The sequence below is a fragment of the Triticum aestivum genome, chromosome 6A, assembly GCF_018294505.1.
Source record: "Triticum aestivum cultivar Chinese Spring chromosome 6A, IWGSC CS RefSeq v2.1, whole genome shotgun sequence".
In the NCBI taxonomy this organism is placed as follows: domain Eukaryota; kingdom Viridiplantae; phylum Streptophyta; class Magnoliopsida; order Poales; family Poaceae; genus Triticum; species Triticum aestivum.
The window spans coordinates 348589907-348604039 of record NC_057809.1 but is presented as its reverse complement, the minus strand read 5'-3'; the positions used below and the strand labels follow the sequence as shown (position 1 = coordinate 348604039).

Here is a 14133-nt window from a genome sequence, read left to right as displayed (position 1 = left end):
GTTCATGCACTGACCCAATTTTTCTTTTTTGCCGAGAGCTTCTCAGATGTCCAACTGAGTTGAAATTTGAAGCAGACCTCACACATCAAATTATCTATCACACGGATTTATTTTGATTTTTTTGAATTTTTCTAGTATTTGTTTTGATTTTTTCCTGACCAGGAGCAGATGGGCTTGGGCACCGAGTTGGATTTCCGCACATTTGGTCACTACTTTATTTTTTTTCTTGGCAGACTACAAATAAACATATAACAATTTTACAAATATGAATGGAATGTTTACAAAGTTTGGATATATATGAGAAGTCGGCAAGGTTTGTGGTTGCAAGGCTGCTTATGTGATATAGCTGACAATATATAGTCCGTGAGTTTCAGCTAGTTAAGTAAAGAAGGTTCTAAACCCTCAAAAAAAAGTAAAGAAGATTCTATATACAATGTTGACTTAAGATGACTTTTAGTTGGAGAACTGCAAATAGAAAGCATGTCCTGCCACCATAGGTGCTGTAATTGGTAAAGAAAGTTATGTAATCCTTAGTATCTCATCATAAGACACCTGCGCGGCAAATTAAATGCATGAAAAAGATGATATTTAAATCAAATAAAAAAGAGATACTAACATAAGTTAATGGATTCCTGATCCCAGTATATATGCACTTTTCCCATAGTCTGTATGCACCATTTGCACATACACCAAATTAAAGCCTCCACCTGCCAAAATCACATGCCTAGTGCTGATAACTTCCTAACAGCAGAATGTAAGGCAGCGGATAAATAGAATCGAAACAAGTACAAGAGCGGAGGCGTCTGAGACCTTGCATTACCGGCGCTCGTAGCCCTCGAACACCTCGCTCATGACTGCTTCCCTTGATTGCCTCCGTCCACGTGCACAAATCCCTCCACCGAGAAAATACAGTCCAAAATATATGCTGTTAGTTTAATTACATGTAGTTTGTCCTAGTTACATTGCGCACAAAGAAACACGTTCCTAATCCATCTAATCATACTTACAAAGCATGACAACCCATCTCCCAGCTTACATGTCCTCTGAATCTCGAAAACATGCACCTGCTCTGAACTTTTGCACATTTACTCTGCTGCTCTCAATTTGCAGCTGCTTTTCACATTCAGATTTCAAGCAATTGGAAATGGAGTGGATGGGTGCAGATTTTTAACAGAAATACGACAGCTAGAATAGAATAATCTCTCCATCTCTCTCAGTATGCACGCACATATACACAATCAAGCAAATTGAACTGCAAAACTGAAACAAAATCTGCAAAGTTTGTGAGGGAAATTTTGCTATGTTGCAATTCAGTGTTCACTCTGAAATTTCTGAAGTAAATAAAAATTCAGATTTTACAAATATTGAGCAGGTGTACTGGATGCAGAGCAGCTACACTGTTTAGTCTCAGAAGGCAAACATATTGAACATACTAACAGAAGTGTAGCATCTATGAATCTAGTGGAAGCACTACAGACTTGAATGAACTCTCAGAACTTGGATCAAACTTTCTGAACTCTGAAGAAAGTAGATAGAACATAACTGAAACTTTGCTAAAAACATTGTCGATGCTTATGTACTGAATAAAAGAACAGCTTCGCACTTGGGTGGCAGACAGAGAAACAGGGATAGAAACAGGGGCTACCCATGATTTCATCGGTCTTGGTATTGATTTGGCTTTCAAGGGGCTACATGCCTCTGTTGTAGCCATCGTTGGCAATATTGGACGGCTCGATGGATGTCCTTCGACCTCCGGCGAACTCGAAGGCGACATGATGCTTTTCTGGTCCAAGTACTCCGGGATTTGATGGATTTACTTCCAAGCACACAATCTGATGGAGATTCCGGCCGAGGATCCTTTCTTCTTATAGGAGCCAAGTCCAATCCGGGTGGGACACTCCCTTGATTTGTGTTGGAGAAGGATGCAGACACGAAATTAATCCAAATCAGACACGGGAGCAGGATGTCGGAGATTGAGAAGCTTGCGTCGGTTGAGGCGGGGCACCACGAAACAAACAAACCGCTGAGTATATCAATAAAAACTTCAAAAATACAAAGAAATTGTCAACTGTCGTCGTCCGCGGGGACCGTACTTGGGCGAGGTCACCTTGGTGCTCCCTCTGTTTTGCACTTAACTTTTGCACCCCCAAAAGTGATCTGCATCCCTATACTTACGGTCATACAATCATCAACATACATAAAAAATTGAATGCCAAAAATAAATTAACCACTACATTCCCTGAGCTGAACTGCACCAGGGAAACGCCCTATTTCATCAGTAGTCGGATTTGCTTTCCGTGTGAGAATGTCTATATGCTGCTAGGAGGGGGTGGTGGTAGTACCATGATGTGCTGAATGAACAGGATTCAGCCTTAAAGTCCATGGACAAACAGCCATTAGGAAAAGTTATTTGCCTGTGCTATATGTCTATTTGTCCTAGGATTCAGAAATGCCTACAATGGTGTCTGGAACTACAAATGAAAATGCCGCCATATTATCCCACAAAAATGTCTGAACCTACAATTGAATATGACCTGCATTTTCTCCCAAAATGCCTACAATCGTGTCTGAAACTACAATTACGATGCCTGCATTTTATCACAAAAAAATTTATGCCATCCTATCTGATTTCCTATCTGATTGCCTGAAACAACCTACACATAAATGAAACAAGCTGTTTTCTCCTTTCAAAACAGTATGCAATCTACTGTATTGCCTGAAAAAACATCCATCCTACTATATTGTTGCCTTTTATTTCCTCTCCTATTGCCTACATCCTGCCTATTCTGTGATTCTGGATTTACTTAAAAAAAATAGAATAGTTGCGTCACGGTTCGTTCAGTGCTATTGCCCAGTTCATTTCAGTATACTATTACCTGAAAAAGTTCAGCACTATTGCCCGTATTCATCAGTGCTTTTGCCCAAGTTCAGCAGTACTATTGCCTACAAACATGTAGAACGCATGTTGCTCACGGGATTGGGTGCGAGAAATTATTTGCTTATCCTGTGATTCTGGATTCCCAACCTCTCCAAAACCATCTGCGGCAGCGTGGGCAGGTTCATCCCCCACCCCCTTGGCTGGCGCGGAAAAACAACACACTCGGGAGATGGATTTGTGCGCGTGGAAGACGTACCTAAGCCTTCAGGTGTCGATTGGCTGCCGAGATTTGAAGTTCAGCTCGGGATTTCTCTCAAATTTACAGCAACCCCACCCCCTTCCTCCCTCCTCCTATCCCTCCCCGGCCATGGATTTCCACGACGCAACGCAGTGGGAGACAAAAAACAAAGGAAGGGGCTGGACTGCACTCGGGAACTTACCTTGTGCTGGAGACGTAGCAGTCCGCGTCACAAAGGAAGGGGCTGGACTGCAATCGAGTGCTAGAAAATTGAATGTTAATTAATTGCATGGTATTGAGTGCTACAAACCATGATGGAGAAGGAGCCGCTCCATTGTGACCTCCTTCACTGCCAGATTCACAGCCGCCATCACATCATACCAAATCTAGCATCGCATAGTGTCTCTAAGTATACGGCAGTGCTGTACCAAGACCAAGTAAGTCAACAACTCATGCTATCACTACTGCTTTCCTCTAATCATTGTCTGCATGATGAATGTAAACAAAAAAGAGTCACATACATCTATTTTCTTTGGAACTGAAGGTGCCATATAAGTGGATGATTACAAATATCATACCATAATGTCACATTGCTGTTATAACAGATGTGCAAATAAGGAAAAAAAAATTGGGTGGGGAGTGCTCAAATAAGAGATACGGGGAGTACATAAAGGATGAGGGAGAGGGCAAGGTACCTGCCGGTCACAGCCACGCAAGAATCCGTCAAAGTAGCCAGTTGATCTAACAAAACCTAGAGAGTTCAGCTATTGTTTTCACAACGGAACTAAGTATCCTCTCCACATGTTTTCTGGTACCTTATAACACTAATGCTGCATAAACATTTAGAACCAATTTAAAGGGATCATTAGGATTGTTTGATAGGTCAATGGAATATGTATTTAGTGAAAGAGGATAAGCCTCTAAAGAGTGAATTGATATTGCATTTAAATTTAATGAGCGGACTAATTTTAGTAGGAATAAAAGAGCTACATACGCACTTATGTTTACAGTGGAATTGCTTCACCGTTCAGCCACATCAAGATGCAAATTTGTTAAAGACTAACAGTCCTAGAAAATAAGTTGTTAGGCAAGAGCTTCTACAAAAAGAGAGAATGAAGTTTGGACATATTAACCTTTAACTGAAGAACATCACGATGAACAAACAGTAGTGCAATTTCACTGTTATACTTGATATGCTTCTATCATTAACCATCAATATTAAGCATATTTTTTTTTAGAATTTAGATGCATTTACCAATCTATGGTTTCTATATCTGGACCTGAACAAATAATATATCAGATTGAGTTCCCTTTCTATTGTTTATCTGTCCAATGTATAGATGATCAGATTGTATAAATCTTCTTTGGCAACTGGCGTTTTGAGTGTACCGAAGCAATCTCGTTGGGGCAAAGAGAAAATCGGTATTTCACAAATTCTAACACTCCTCAAGCAGCAACTTGCATCCTGATGAAACATAAATACGCTAAGCAAATAAGACAAGAGACGCCATCAACCACATGGGCTAGAGCTTCTTCCTTTTTCGCTGGTGGATACCTGAGGATATTGAAGCCCTTGCCGGGATGGTGATGGCGAGATCGAGGTAGCGATTGGGGATCTGGCAGCAACGAAAACCAAGGAGCGATTCTCCATCACCAACGTTTGGGGCAGCAGCGGCGACCGCGGGGATGGCAAGGGACGTAGCCGGTGCTCCTCCCGGCGAAGCAGCGGCGCGAGCGACGGACTACGCAGCTGCGCTCCCCCAGTGAAGCCGCGGCCTGCGACACGCGCACCTCCCAGGGAAGGCAATCCACAGCTCCAGCCGCCGCCGTCGTTCGCAAGCTCCAGCCGCCGCCGCCGCCGATCCAGCCACCCCCGCCGTTCTGCATCGAGCACCTGTGCCGCCTGGGCCTCCGCCTCTAAGTCGTCGACGCCCCGTTCCAGATCAGATCCGGAGCGCCGTTGCCAGATCCCGTCCCCTCCGTCACGCCCTCGTCTACGGCCGCCGCCGAAACCCTCCTCCTCCTCCTCCTCCTCGACGGTTCTATACGGGCAGAAACTCTGTTATTTTTTACATAGGACGTGGCTGCGGGTTGAACACTAAACATTTTTTTTTCAGATAAAACAGGGATGGCGGGTTTAATTCATAAAAACCACATGGACCTTTATGTAAAAATGCCACGACGGTGAATTCGGAGACTCAATCCGTGCTTTATTATTAGGGAGAGATATAGGTGCATTAATTAAATAAGAGATATTGTGATATCCCAACAAAATATCCATATTCCAACAAGGAACAAACTCCAATCTTCACCTGCAACTAACAACGCTATAAGAGGGGTTGAGCAAAGCGGTAATATAGCCAAACAACGGTTTGCTCGGACAAGGTGGGTTAGAGGCTTGGCTTAACAATATGGGAGGCATGATAAGCAAGTGGTAGGTATCGCAGCATAGGCATAGCAAAAGAGCGAGCAACTAGCAAGCAAAGATAGAAGTGATTTCGAGGGTATGATCATCTTGCCTGAAATCCCGCAAGGAAGAAAAATGAGTCCATGAAGAAGACAAACAGACGAAGTCGAACGGATCCTCACAAACGCAACGTTACCGGATTACCGAGAAGAAGTACACCGGAAAGGAAGCAAACAACATAGTAAACAATCAACACATGAACATGACATGATGCACAAACAAGTATGATGCATGTCCGATTTAAGGAAGCATGGCATGGCAAAGTGCACAAACAACCCTACAAATTAAGTGGAGCTCAATATGCAACTCCGTTGCATATTGACGAAACACCACGTGACTTATTTAGTTTGATCTTGTTATGAACCCAACAATATTAAATGTTCTTAACATGGCAAGAGGTGAAGCATAACAAAACTATACCAATTAAACAATTTAAATGGGGCCGGATATAACAAACAACAAATCCGGTAAATCCCCATATGTCTTAGTAATTTAAAGCAAACAACAATTTTAACCATTTAAATGTTATTATCATGATGAGAATGACATGTGCAAGTTTATGCAAGTTTTATGAAAATGTTGACAAGAGCATTATATGAAGCATTTGTCATCGTGGCGGAAGCGAAAGGGGTGCCCCGGCGATAACGAAAACGGTGCCACGGTAGCGTTCCGGTTCCGGTAACTCGATTGAGATACCGAAGCAAAGGAGAAGTGTGCGGATGCGTGCAAAAGATGGTGGGGCGCTCCCGTATTCTGGGTGTCCCACGAGTTAGTGGCATGGAAATGAGTGACAATACAGACACGGTGCAGACAAAGGGTGCATCTCATCCGAAATGCATTCATTCGTTCACGGGCGTCGTCTCGGGGTTATACCTTCGAGGTGAGACTTTTCGGAACGGATCAAGTTCGTAGCAGAAGTAGACGGCCTCGCCACGTTCGAGAGGTAGTAGAGGTACATGACAACGGTAGAGGTACTCGTGATCTTAGGGTCACGGCGAGAAACTTGACGTCCACGGTGTCTTCGAGGGTCGACAGTAGTGGTACTTGGCAAAATGCATGTCGAGGGTAGTTGTTCTCGTATCGACGTGGTACTTGGCGATTTCGGAGACGACGGAAGACGAACTTGGCGGTCCTCGTAGAACCAGTACTTGGCGTTAGTGATACATGTTTCAAAAGCAATTCACGATGATGGTAGCCGAAACTTGGTGATCCGAAGGGGTACTTGACGAATAACGGCCGTCGTGGTACTTGGTGAAATCCTCGGAGATGGACTTGACGCATGAAAGGTCTTCGGTGCCACGGTACTTGTCAGATCATCATGCAGACGTTCTTTCAAAGAGGAACTTGTCGCGTCCCAAAATGAGCAAGGCAAAAGCCCTCGTCCAACGAAGCTCGAACTTGACGAAATCCACAAACAGGTCTTGGCGTATCCTGGTCTTGAAGAGGTCTCCGGAAAAAGAACTTGGCGAAACCCCCCAAAGGCATTGCTCGTTCATTTGAAAGGGGAAAAACAGCGGCATCAGCGAGCATGGCAAGGATCGAGCGCCAATGACGCCATGGGCGTGTAGCAAAGCAAAGGAGCTTCGGGGCTCCTGTCATAGCAGAGGCAAGAGCGGGGCACGAGGAGCAAGGCGAGTAGCATCACAATCCGTAGACAGAGGAGGTGCTGCCTGGCACTTATGGTGGTGGAGCAGGGGCTCCACGCGAACAGGGTCGTGGCGGAGGTCGCCATCGAGGATGTCCGGGAGCAGGGGCACGAGGCGCGCGGCGCAAGGGCCCTGCTCCTCTGCTTATGACGGCGCAGGAGAATGAAGGGGAGAGGGACGAGGCTGGCGGCACTCCGGTGGTTTGGTCGTCGGCGGGGTAGGCAGCAACGGCGCTGGAGAAGGCGACGAGAAGAGGAGGCGCGCGGAGATGGCAAGAAGGCGACGGCGAGAGCCTACTCGCCGGCCACGGCTGGAGGCGGAGGTCGCCGGAGCAGGCACATGGAGGCGCGATGGGTTGGTGGCTCGGGCAGAAGGCCATGGAGGGCCACTGCTAGCCAGGAGGGTGCGAGCACAAGGAAAGCTAGGCGGGGAAATGGCGGTGAACGTGCGTTGCTTGAGGGAGAGAGCGAAAGGAGGGAGTAGGGATCGAGCGAGAGATGGCGCTGAGGGGGAGCGAGACGAAGGGGAAAGATGGGGATCAAGGAGGTGGCGCTCTGGCGGCACGAGGAGGAAACGCAGGAGAGGAGGGGATTTATCGGGATGGGGGTTCGCTCGGGCCTAGGGTTAGGAGGGTAGGTGGTCCAAAAGGTCGGCCCAGTGGGGAGGGCGCTGGCTGGGCATGAGGAGAGCAAGGCTGCAAGGCTGGGTTGGGCTCTCTTTCCCTCTCACTCTAAAGAAAAGAAAAGAAACAAAACAAAGAAAAGAAAGAAAAGAAAAAAGGAGGTTAGGAAAAGAAGTGGGACACGCGGATAATTTCCCGGACTTCCAAAAATGAGCTTGATCCAAGAAAATAGAAGTGAGTGTGTGCATGAAGATTTGATTTGAACTCATTTGAATTTAAATCCAAATGAGTTTGAATAAGAAGTGGGTATTCGGTAGGTCCAAAAATATTGAGAATTTAGGAGGAGCCTCGATAAATGGGAAAAGAATTGTTGACAAAGTTTGGAGGTGCAACTTGAAGCATAAGAGGCATGGAATTAAATTGCAAGTGTGTTAAAAGTAATTCCAAAAAATGGAATAATTTTATTATAGGTCCCTAATAGTATTGAGAGGCTTTAATATGTTATAAAGAGAAAACACAAGGGAATTCCCTCGATTTAAATGGATCGAAGACCCATACGGTTTATTTAGTTGAGTTAAGAAAAAGAAATGACATGATGGCATGATGACATGATGCAATGCACACGATGCAAAGATGAATGCAATGAACCAAACAAATCACACGACGGAACCCGGAAACCCTGGAAGGCATCTGAAGCTCTGGTCTTGGGGCGTCACAATAATGGGCCTTATTGGGCCCTAGTGGAGAGAGAGAGGGGCCGGCCAGGGTAGGCCGCACGCCCCCTCCCACTCTAGTCCTAATTGGACTAGGAGAGGGGGGGCGCCCCCTTTCCTTCTCCTTCCCCCCTTCCTTTCCCCCTCCTACTAGGAGTAGGAAAGAGCGCCTCCTGGTGTGCCCTCTAGGGCCGGCTGGCCTCCCCCTTGCTCCTTTATATACGGGGGCAGGGGAGCACCTCTATACACACAAGTTGATCATTGATCTCTTCCAGGCGTGTGTGGTGCCCCCTCCACCATAATCCACCTCGGTCATACTATAGCGGTGCTTAGGCGAAGCCCTGCAACGGTAGCTTCATCAACATCATCAGCACGCCATCATGCAGACGAAAATCTTCCCCGAGCTCTACTGGATCGTGAGTTCGTCGGACGTCACCATGCTGAACGTGTGCTGAACGCGGAGGTGCCTAGGGCTGGAAAAAAGCTCGAAGCTCGTGAGCTAAACGAGTAGCTCGTGAGTCGGCTCGAATCGACTCAAACTCGAAGAATAACGAGTCGAGCCAAGCTTTAGTTTAAGATCGTTTATAGACCAAGTTAAACGAGCCAATCTCATGAGTACTCGTGTAACTCGTTAGGCTCGGTACAAAAGATCAGCCACTCCCAATACAAAAAAGGATCAGCCACTCAGCACCCTATGTCCTAGGCGCACAACACAAGGCCTAGCCATTGAAGGCCCAACCTCCTAGAAGACTCATGTATTACAAGGAAATTACTATTGTTAGTGATATATATGTTCAATATATACATAATCATTTTTATAATATTTAGGGGTTTTATGTTCATATCTTTAATGAGCTTAAAAAGCTAAACGATCCAGCTCGCGAGTTATATGAGTCGAGCCAATCTTGAATTTGATCTCGTTATAATAATGAGTCGAGTCGAGCTAGCTCGTTAATGAAACGAGCTCTAGCGAGTCGAGCCGAGCTGGCTCAACTCGGCTCGAATTCCAGCCCTAGAGGTGCCGTACATTCGGTACCGAGGATCGGTCGATCATGAAGACGTACGACTACATCAACCGCGTTGTCATAACGCTCCCTCTTAACGGTCTATGATGGTATGTGGACGACACTCTCCCCTCTCGTTGCTATGCATCACCATGATCTTGCGTGTGCGTAGGATTTTTTTTGAAATTACTACGTTCCCCAACAGTGGCATCCGAGGCAGGTTATTGCGTAGATGTTATATGCACGAGTAGAACACAAGTGAGTTGTGGGAGATACAAGTCATACTTCTTACCAACATGTCATACTTTGTTTTGGCGGTATTGTTGGATGAAGCAGCCCGGACCGACACTACGCGTACGCTTACGCGAGTCTGGTTCTACCGACGTGCTTTGCACACACGTGGCTGGCGGGTGTCAGTTTCTCCAACTTTAGTTGAACCGAGTGTGGCTACGCCCGGTCCTTGAGAAGGTTAAAACAACACTAACTTGACGAACTATCGTTGTGGTTTTGATGCGTAGGTAAGAATGGTTCTTGCTTAGCCCGTAGCAGCCACGTAAAACTTGCAACAACAAAAGTAGAGGACCTCTAACTTGATTTTGCAGGGCATGTTATGATGTAATATGGTCAAGACATGATGCTATATTTATTGTATGAGATGATCATGTTTTGTAACAGAGTTATCGGCAACTGGCAAGAGCCATATGGTTGTCGCTTTATTGTATGCAATGCAATCGCCCTGTAATTGCTTTACTTTATCACTAAGCAGTAGTGATAGTCATAGAAGCAATAGTTGGGGAGACGACAATGATGCTATGATGGAGATCAAGGTTTCGCGCTAGTGAAGATGGTGATCATGACGGTGCTTTGGAGATGGAGATCAAAGGCACAAGATGATGATGGCCATATCATATCACTTATATTGATTGCACGTGATGTTTATCCTTTATGCATCTTATTCTGCTTTCTTTGATGGTAGCATTATAAGATGACCTCTCACTAAATTTCAAGGTAAAGGTGTTTTCCCTGAGTATGCATCGTTGCCAAAGTTCGTCCTGCCGAGACACCACGTGATGATCGGGTGTGATAAGCTCAACGTTCATCTACAACGGGTGTAAGACAGTTTTACACACGCAGAGTACTCAGGTTAAACTTGACGAGCCTAGCATATGCAGATATGGCCTCGGAACACTAAGACCGAAAGGTCAAGCATGAATCATATAGAAGATATGATCAACATAGTGATGTTCACCGTTGAAAACTACTCCATTTCACGGGATGATCGGTTATGGTTTAGTTGATATGGACCACGTGATCACTTAGATGATTAGAGGGATGTCTATCTAAGTGGGAGTTCTTAAGTAATATGATTAATTGAACTTAAATTTATCATGAACTTAGTACCCGATAGTATTTTGCTTATCTATGTTATTGTAGATAGATGGCCCATGCCGTTGTTCCGTTGAATTTTAATGCATTCCTTGAGAAAGCAAAGTTGAAAGATGATGGTAGCAATTACACGGACTGGGTCCGTAACTTGAGGATTATCCTCATTGCTGCACAGAAGAATTACATCCTGGAAGCATCACTGGGTGCCAAACCCGCTGCAGGAGCAATGCCAGATGTTATGAACGTCTGGCAGAGCAAAGCTGATGACTACTCAATAGTTTAGTGTGCCATGCTTTACGGCTTAGAACCGGGACTTCAACGTCGTTTTGAACGTCATGGAGCATATGAGATGTTCCAGGAGTTGAAGTTAATATTTCAAGCAAATGGCCGGATTGAGAGATATGAAGTCTCCAATAAGTTCTACAGCTGCAAGATGGAGGAGAATAGTTCTGTCAGTGAACATATACTCAGAATGTCTGGGTACCGTAATCACTTGACTCAGCTGGGAGTTAATCTTCCGGTTGATAGTGTCATTGACAGAGTTCTTCAACCACTGCCACCAAGCTACAAGAGCTTCGTGATGAACTATAATATGCAAGGGATGGATAAAACAATTCCCGAGCTCTTCGCAATGCTAAAGGCTGCAGAGGTAGAAATCAAGAAGGAGCATCAAGTGTTGATGGTCAACAAGACCACCCATTTCAAGAAAAAGGGTTAAGGGGAGAAGAAAGGGAACTTCAAGAAGAACGGCAAACAAGTTGCTGCTCAAGAGAAGAAACCCAAGTCTGGACCTAAGCCTGAGACTGAGTGCTTCTACTGCAAAGGGACTGGTCACTGGAAGCGGAACTGCCCCAAGTATTTGGCGGATAAGAAGGATGGCAAGGTGAACAAAGGTATTTGTGATATACATGTTATTGATGTGTACCTTACTAGAGCTCGCAGTAGCACCTGGGTATTTGATACTGGTTATGTTGCTAATATTTGCAACTTGAAGCAGGGACTACGGATTAAGCGAAGACTATCTAAGGACGAGGTGACGATGCGCGTGGGAAATGGTTCCAAAGGCAATGTGATCGCTGTCGGCATGCTACCTCTACATCTACCTTCGGGATTAGTTTTAGATCTGAATAATTGTTATTTGGTGCCAGCGTTAAGCTTGAACATTATATCTGGATCTTGTTTGATGCGAGACAGTTATTCATTTAAATCTAAGAATAATGGTTGTTCTCTTTATATGAGTAATATCTTTTATGGTCATGCACCCTTGAAGAGTGGTCTATTTGTGTTGAATCTCGATAGTAGTGATACACATATTCATAATGTTGAAGCCAACAGATGCAGAGTTGATAATGATAGTGCAACTTATTTGTGGCACTGCCGTTTGGGTCATATTGGTGTAAAGCGCATGAAGAAACTCCATACTGATGTACTTCTGGAATCACTTGATCATGAATCACTTGGTAATTGCGAACCCTGCCTCATGGGCAAGATGACTAAAACGCCATTCTCTGGAACAATGGAGCGAGCAACAAATTTGTTGGAAATCATACATACTGATGTATGTGGTCCGATGAATGTTGAGGCTCACGGCGGGTATCGTTATTTTCTCACCTTCGCAGATGATTTGAGCAGATATGGGTATATCTACTTAATGAAACATAAGTCTGAAACATTTGAAAACTTCGAAGAATTTCAGAGTGAAGTGGAAAATCATCGTGATAAGAAAATAAAGTTTCTACGATCTGACCGTGGAGGAGAATATTTGAGTTACGATTTTGGTTTACATTTGAAACAATGTGGAATAGTTTCCCAACTCATGCCACCCGGAACACCACAACGTAATGGTGTGTCCGAACGTCATAATCGTACTTCACTAGATATGGTGCGATCTATGATGTCTCTTATTGATTTACCGCTATCGTTTTGGGGTTATGCTTTAGAGACAGCTACATTCACGTTAAATAGGGCACCATCGAAATCTTTTGAGACGGCGCCTTATGAACTGTGGTTTGGCAAGAAACCAAAGTTGCCGTTTCTTAAAGTTTGGGGCTGCGATGCTTATGTGAAAAACTTCAACCTGATAAGCTCGAACCAAAATCGGAGAAATATGTCTTCATAGGATACCCAAAAGAAACTATTGGGTACACCTTCTATCACAGATCCGAAGGAAAGACATTCGTTGCTAAGAATGGATCCTTTCTAGAGAAGGATTTTCTCTCGAAAGAAGTGAGTGCGAAGAAAGTAGAACTTGATGAGGTAACTGTACCTGCTCCCTTATTGGAAAGTAGTTCATCACAGAAACCGGTTCCTATGACACCTAAACCAATTAGCGAGGAAGCTAATGGTGATGATCATGAAACTTCAGATCAAGTTACTACCTGTAACACCCTCGATGCGGCTATATATCCCATGTGTCGAAGGACGACTTAGAGGCATAACCGCATTGAAAGCATTGTCGCAAGTGAGGTAATCTTCACACAACCCATGTAATACATAAGGGAAAAAGATACATAGTTGGCTTACAATCGCCACTTCACACAATTACACGAATAAAGTATTACATCAATCCAGATACACACAAGGTCTGACTACGGAACCAAAATAAAAGAAGACTACCCCAAATGCTACACAGATCCCCGATCGTCCCGACTGGGCTCCACTACTGATCATCTGGAAATGGAACAACATAACGAACACGATCTTTAACGAGCTCCTCCTTGAGCTCGGTTGCATCACCTGCACGTTCTCATCGGCACCTGCAAGATGGTTTTGGAAGTATCTGTGAGTCACGGTGACTCAGCAATCTCACACCCTCACGATCAAGACTATTTAAGCTTATAGGAAGGGTAAAAGGTATGATGTGGAGCTGCAGCAAGCGACTAGCATATATGGTGGCTAACATATTCGCAAAAGAGAGCGAGAAGAGAAGGCAAAGGCACGAGCGACAAACTATGATCAAGAAGTGATCCTAGAACAACCTACGTCAAGCATTACTCCAAAACCGTGTTCACTTCCCGGACTCCGTCGAGCAGAGACCATCACGGTTACACACGCGGTTGGTGCATTTTAATTAAGATAAGTTTCAGGTTTTCTACAACCGGACATTAAGAAATTCCCATCTGCCCATAACCGCGGGCACGGCTTTCGGAAGTTCAAATCCCTGCAGGGGTGTCCCAACT

General features: G+C 44.8%; 1 long non-coding RNA gene across 9 annotated transcripts; it reads right to left on the bottom strand.

The window, feature by feature from the left end:
• Nucleotides 1–270: 270 nt before the first annotated feature.
• Nucleotides 271–5183, bottom strand: LOC123127527 (uncharacterized). 9 transcript variants are annotated; one of them, XR_006462579.1, is made up of 4 exons: nt 1008–5183; nt 811–893; nt 617–707; nt 271–500 (listed from the first exon to the last, which is right to left on the bottom strand). It is a non-coding gene; the product is annotated as an uncharacterized lncRNA (long non-coding RNA). The 9 variants fall into 9 exon arrangements; XR_006462575.1 differs by having other exon boundaries at nt 271–552; nt 811–5183; XR_006462576.1 differs by having other exon boundaries at nt 811–5183.
• Between the last annotated feature and the right edge of the window lie 8950 nt (nt 5184–14133).